Below are 6,442 nucleotides of genomic sequence, written 5' to 3'. Positions count from 1 at the left end.
CCTAATGGAAACTTTTAGCTTTTTATGCCAATACTTGTTGACCTTTGAAGTGGTGACATTTTACACAGATATTCCCATGGAATAGAGCAGTAGTAACAAGACAGATTCCAGCTTTAGCGCCATAAATAAGTGTTTATTGTTCACTTATGAACTTTTCATTAAACTGACTTTTTATCAGCTTTGCAAGTCATTACCCAAAATCAACAGGTAGTTTATATAATAGTATTATAGATGTGACTACACTTATTGTTTATCACCTTGCTCCCCTACTTTTCAGGTTTATTAACATTTACCAATGAAACCTGTGATGAAATGAAGGATAGTTAAAAAAGAAAAAGTTTTTTCCTAAGTTGTGAGCCAATGTTAGAGGAGATGATGTTGCTTTGCCCCCCTCCCCCACCTCCTCCTCTCTCCCCTGTCTCTCCGCCCTCCTGACTCTCCTTCCCCTTCCTTGTTAAAGTCTCTCTACCAACCAGCTTTGAGCAGCAACAGCAGCAGCACCAAGAGCAGCATTTTGCCTGCAGGACCTGATGCTCATCCATATTAAACTGGCTGAGCTCAGGAATCCAGCCAGATCATCTCCTCCTAGAGCAAAGTTTATTTTTAACTAGCAAGCAGCACCAGATCCTGGATGGTGCTGCTGTTAGCACTGTGGCCTCACGCAGAGAGGACTATCAAACTTTCTCACTACCACATTAGGAAGAAAAACTTTATTCTTTTTTTTTTTACTTTTATCCTTTTTTGGTTTATTTTGTCATCATTGTTTTTCTATCGCTTATAACTTAATTGATATCCCTGGTAATCAACATATGAGATGAAGACATCCCTTGTAAGGTAAGTTGACAAAGTTTTCTGAAAGTGTGTTTATAGTGTATTTTGCGTCCTGCAGTGCATCTATTAACCCCATCACTTCCAGAAGATTCGCGGTGGGTTTGTGGAGCAGCAATGGGGCCAGTCATGTTACATATGGGGAAGTTTAGCTCTGTCTCTTCCTCTATGGTAGCTCCTGTCTCTTGTCCTTCTCTCTCTCTGCGTGTATGGCATCCTCCATGTATCTTCCGTGTGTTCCCCTCGCGTACCACTTGCTGTGTGGCTGCCTGTCGGCCTTGACAAACTTTCCACCCCTAGTGATTGCCAGCAGGGAGAGGGCTGTGTCCTCCTGGTGCAGCGTGAGACACTCACACAGCGATGAGTGGGCATGTTTGTGCGTGGACCGAGCAGCATCTGCTCCGCGCCGTGTATCAGAGGAGTCACACGTAGCAGCCACATCGTCGTCATGAGTACAGGAAGGAGGCTGGCATCGCAGCACAGAACTTCGGGGGGGATGTGGCGAGTTTAGCACAAGGTAGAACAACTTTCTGAGTTTGTTTTTTGTCAGTTTGCGGGCTGTCTGGTGATATTCCTGTCCCCCACCCTCTCCCAGCATCCGGCCCTGCTGCATAGATGCTGTCTCCGGGCTCATCATCACTCGCTCCCCCGTGTGCAGCTCCTCCGGGCAAATGTCACTTACTATCAGCAGCGTAGGCTGCGGGTTATGTGGTCATGTGACTCCTGTAAGAAACTTTTTTTATTCGATTTATTTACAATATATATTATATATCTTCCCTGTGACTTTGCCCCTAAGTAGATAACCGGCCAGACCGGTCTCTAGGAGACTGTGACCTTAATGGTTGCTAAGAAGCAGAGCAGTTGTGTCTCCACTCCCGTGCTGCTGCGTCTCCTCCTCACTGGTGCCTGGCTCTGGGAGGAGGATAGGGATGGAGGATAGGAGATGATACTCTCTCGCCTGCACTTTTGCCAAGTTGATCTGTAATGTTCTTGGGTCTCTCTCTCTCTCTCTCTCTCTCTCTCTCTCTCTCTCTCTCTCTCTCTCTCTCTCTCTCTCTCTCTCTCTCTCTCTCTCTCTCTCTCTCTCTCTCTCCCCCCCCCCCCCCTTTTTTTTTTTTAAGGTGTTTTTTTTTTCTTTCTTGGGGCAGTGCGCTGCATTAGGGTTGATAGCAGTTGTCATTTGTGTTTTTAGTTTTGTGATGTTGTGAGTTCTAGTAGATGGTATGCAGCATATTCTGTTGCTCTTATGTGACTGTGTAAGGCATCCTTGATGGGTTATAAAAGGAGGAGGAGAGAGAGAGCATTTTTCCTGTCTCAGCAGATCTGTCCTCCCCTGCTCCTTACTGGTTAGGAGATAGAAGGAGCCCAGATCCGGATGAGCAGTTCACATTCCATTACGAAATTCTACACGGCTTAAGAGCCAGCACAGCAGCACCAACATACATACTGTGCACTAACTTAGGGGAGGGAAGCGTATCTGATGGAGGGTACTCACTCACTGCTCACAACTTAACCCATTTGCTGCTGAGCCACTTAATGCCTGACACTCTGACCTCCATGTTGGTATTTGACATGCAGTCACCATGTATGATCACCTCGATAGCTTATAAAGTTTTACAATGGCATTGGTAGCCAGAATCCATGTGTGTATATATTATAGACGTTGGAGGTTTATTTATACAAGTTCTAATAAGTTACTTATTGGTAACAAAATGTGATCCGTAATTCATGCAAACTGCACAGGTATCATATAACTGTGGCATGAGTGGTACACTATGTATAATGTATGTATGTCATATGGCCTCTGTATAGTTAGCACCCGATCCATACTGTTGCCTGATGAAGTCTCATTTGCTGCTGCGTGGAAGTGCATCCATCATGTTTCCTGGACAGCTCTGCTGTTTCATCTCTGACACACCTTAGCCAGAGAGTGAGGATCAGTGAGCAAGTTTCCCCTTGTTATATGCCTGCACTAATGTTCACGAATATCCATTTCATCAGTCTGGATTACATTGTAGTTGAGCAATTTACTATCTTTGCCTCTTATGTCAGGCTAGTCAAAGTCAGATGGGCTGAAGTTTGCATGTAACCCTTCCTTGGCCAGTTTAAAGCTTCGATGATCTGTGTAACCAGCCACTGCTTAATAAGAGCATCTTATTTCTTGTATCTAATCGTCTAGCTCCATGGATGCTCTGCTAAATTCATCGGTGCTGGATCTTTGATAATCCTTTCAGTTCCTGCTGCCCATGAATAGCTTTCCTGCGCTGAATGAGTTACAAGCCTGCAGATTTTTTTCCCTCTGTTTGTTTTACATTTGTTGTAGGCATGCTGGGTGTGTAGAGGATGCTTCCATTTTCTCTGAGTAACCTGCATGTGTTGTACTTTCCTTAGTGACCTTGCAGAGATGTTGTTCTGCAGAATTGTGACACTTTTTACTAAAATAAGTGAGCAGCTGGGGGAGGAGACTGGATTGTGAGTGTAGCTGTATCAGGGTGAAAGCCACAAACTTATCCTGGTGTTTAACATGGCTTTTCCATTGACGAGAGTGTTTTAGAAGGCTTTTACATTTATAAAGAGCAGTAGGGTTTGTTTCTCTGTAAGGGACGAAAAACAAACAAAGTAAAGTCCTATTTAGATGGTGGTATTCATTATCCCTTTTAAAAGAAGGTGGTGCTCTGAAGGTCATTGGATAAGTGTTGCTAAGCAGCTAAACATAAGTGAGCTAAAATTAACCCTCATATCTTTGCAAAAAGGCTAGATGCATTTTTTTTTTGTAGGAAAAGTGTTTAGTTAGTTAAAAAAGTGATTGACTCGTTTTCATTGGTTAGTAACCTTGGTGCTTCATTGATATTTTTTTTTTATTTTTTTTTATTTATTTTTTTAAGATTGTACAAGTACTATGGAACTTTTTCCTTATTTTAATTTTTTAAGTGTTTTAGCATATTTGTTATGAAGAAGGAATACATAAGTGAAACTACATGAGATTAATCATTCTAATTAATAGAAATATATTGTGCAACACTGGGATCTCAAGGACCATCATTTCAGATGTTGGCACTTGTGAAGTGAACATGAGTCCCTCACTGCTGCTAGAGGTGTGTGTGTGTGTGTGTGTGTGATGTGTGTTTTTTTTTTTTTTTTTTTTTTTTAAACGTGCCAGGCCTATACAAGTTTGAAGATTTATGCTGCCCATACACGGACTAGATTGCATCGCATATAGTTTAAACCGCATGCGATATGCTAAAGCAGTGTGCGATTTCGACTAGATGCAATGTGACTTACTCCAAAAATACTTTTTTGTACCTTGCAATATGATGTACGCAGTGCAAGGTAAAATAGCACCATGTGTGGGCACCTTTAAAGGGAGTATTTATCTAAATTTGAGGAGAGATAAAATTGTGAGAGATAAAGTACCAATCAAGCAGCTACTAGCTGTCATTTGTCTGTGAAATGTAATGTTAAAGCTGACTGGTTAGTAAGTTCTCTCATCAAGCTTTGATAAATACCACCTAAAGAAGTTAATACCCCAGATAATTCCTTGTTATAAATTTCCCACCCCCAGCATTGCAGGAGTTAAGCACTTGTGTACAATGCGTCTGCTTAAAAGAAGACTTTGCCCACCAGGTTTATTACCTGCCAGTCTACAGAGACAAAAAAAAAGTCAAATGAATCATTGTTCTAACATGCTGTAAAGGGTGGGACATTTTCCTGATCCTGTTATCTGCAATCAGGTAAAGGATGTAGATCTCACACAATAAGATGGAGGTGTGGAGAGAGTGGCTTTGTTGGAAAGTGTACTTCATCTCTCATGTCGTCCTTGTTTATCCACTTTAAACGTATTTTACACATCTGGGTCTTATGCCATTTGCATGAGAAAAATTATAAAAAATACTAATCCGTGGAATCATTCACTTAAGCATCACGTTGAGGCAGTTACGTCACATTTGCATGGAAAATACATCTGATTGCAAGAAGCTTTTCCTATAGAAAAAGAAGAATGTAATAGGACTGTCCCCTAGGGGTCAGAACTCGGGGGCGCAGTGTCACAAGTATGCTTAACCTGCAGCTGTTCGGTAAACGGGGTAGTTAGTCCCGTGAAAAATGGAAGAGGATTAGAGGAATTTGAACAGCGCAATAGTTTTGAAAAAAGATTGAACAATTTATTTAATGACAATACATCATAATAAAATACTGTATAAAAAACTGGGGTTTTGTAAAATAAATGGAATAGTGGGTGGGTATAAAATTGTGGGGGTCCCCCTGCAGATGGAGTATAACTGGAGAGTCCGTTCCTATGTATCCCTTGGATTGAGTTGAGTAAATCAAAACATATATAATTACCACCCTGATGGGTATGGAATGTCCTCGTCCGAGTGTCCACTTATCGGCCCAAGTTGGCACAAATTACCGATGGTGGAGTGATGGTGATAAACTCGGATGCTCCCAGGAAAGATGTTTGGTGGGTATATTACCAAGAGCTGGTCCTTTTGGTGGAGACACGAGGAGATGGTATCTTTGGGTGGTATTTGTAATCCAGGGAATGGTTCAGGCTGCAATCCAGTTGAGTAGAAATAAAGCAGGGGGAAATGAGGGTTCCCCAGTAGCTCCCTGACGCGTTTCGCCACTCCAGGTGGCTTTATCAAAGCACCTTTGATAAAGCCACCTGGAGTGGCGAAACGCGTCAGGGAGCTACTGGGGAACCCTCATTTCCCCCTGCTTTATTTCTACTCAACTGGATTGCAGCCTGAACCATTCCCTGGATTACAAATACCACCCAAAGATACCATCTCCTCGTGTCTCCACCAAAAGGACCAGCTCTTGGTAATATACCCACCAAACATCTTTCCTGGGAGCATCCGAGTTTATCACCATCACTCCACCATCGGTAATTTGTGCCAACTTGGGCCGATAAGTGGACACTCGGACGAGGACATTCCATACCCATCAGGGTGGTAATTATATATGTTTTGATTTACTCAACTCAATCCAAGGGATACATAGGAACGGACTCTCCAGTTATACTCCATCTGCAGGGGGACCCCCACAATTTTATACCCACCCACTATTCCATTTATTTTACAAAACCCCAGTTTTTTATACAGTATTTTATTATGATGTATTGTCATTAAATAAATTGTTCAATCTTTTTTCAAAACTATTGCGCTGTTCAAATTCCTCTAATCTTCTTTCCTATAGAAAAGCTGGTCCCAAAGTGTGAACAAGCTTAATAGCAAATCAGTATAGCAGAATGATGCTGAGAAGATGACCTATAGCAGCTCCTATATATTTTGCCATCTTATCATTGACAGGGTTGTTTTATTTTTAATTAAAAATGTTTAGGAAAAGAAATGACCATATAGGGAAGATTAACAAATATTCTAGTTAGTTGTGCAGTAAGTTTGCAAACATCGCTTTTTGTTTCCATCCAATATCGAAACCAGAGTAACACAATGGTCCTTATTCAGATCTGATCACAGTACAAATTTGTTCTCAAAATGGGCAAAACCATGTGCACTGCAGGTGGGGCAGATGTAACATGTTTAGAGAGAGTTACATTTGGGTGGGGTGTGTTATAACTGAAATCTAAATTGCAGTGTAAAAATAATGCAGCCAA

At 41.7% G+C, this 6,442-nt stretch overlaps 1 protein-coding gene across 5 annotated transcripts in view; it reads left to right on the top strand.

Moving 5' to 3' along the window:
- The first annotated feature begins 325 nt into the window (after positions 1-325).
- Positions 326-6,442, top strand: part of RREB1 (ras responsive element binding protein 1) — an 80,861-nt gene continuing 74,744 nt past the window's right edge. For 2 of the 5 annotated variants that reach the window (XM_083187978.1, XM_083187975.1), the window contains exon 1: positions 326-834. The gene's annotated coding sequence lies outside the window, so the exon portion shown is untranslated. Of the gene's footprint in view, positions 835-1,167; positions 1,346-1,518; positions 1,554-6,442 lie in introns of those variants that run through there. The other 3 variants (XM_083187979.1, XM_083187976.1, XM_083187977.1) reach the window with 2 other exon arrangements.

The sequence above is a fragment of the Crinia signifera genome, chromosome 5 (genome assembly GCF_055691185.1).
Source record: "Crinia signifera chromosome 5, ASM5569118v1, whole genome shotgun sequence".
NCBI classification, from domain to species: Eukaryota; Metazoa; Chordata; class Amphibia; order Anura; family Myobatrachidae; genus Crinia; species Crinia signifera.
Note: the sequence above shows the minus strand (reverse complement) of the source record. Positions and strands in the feature narration are given on the sequence as shown.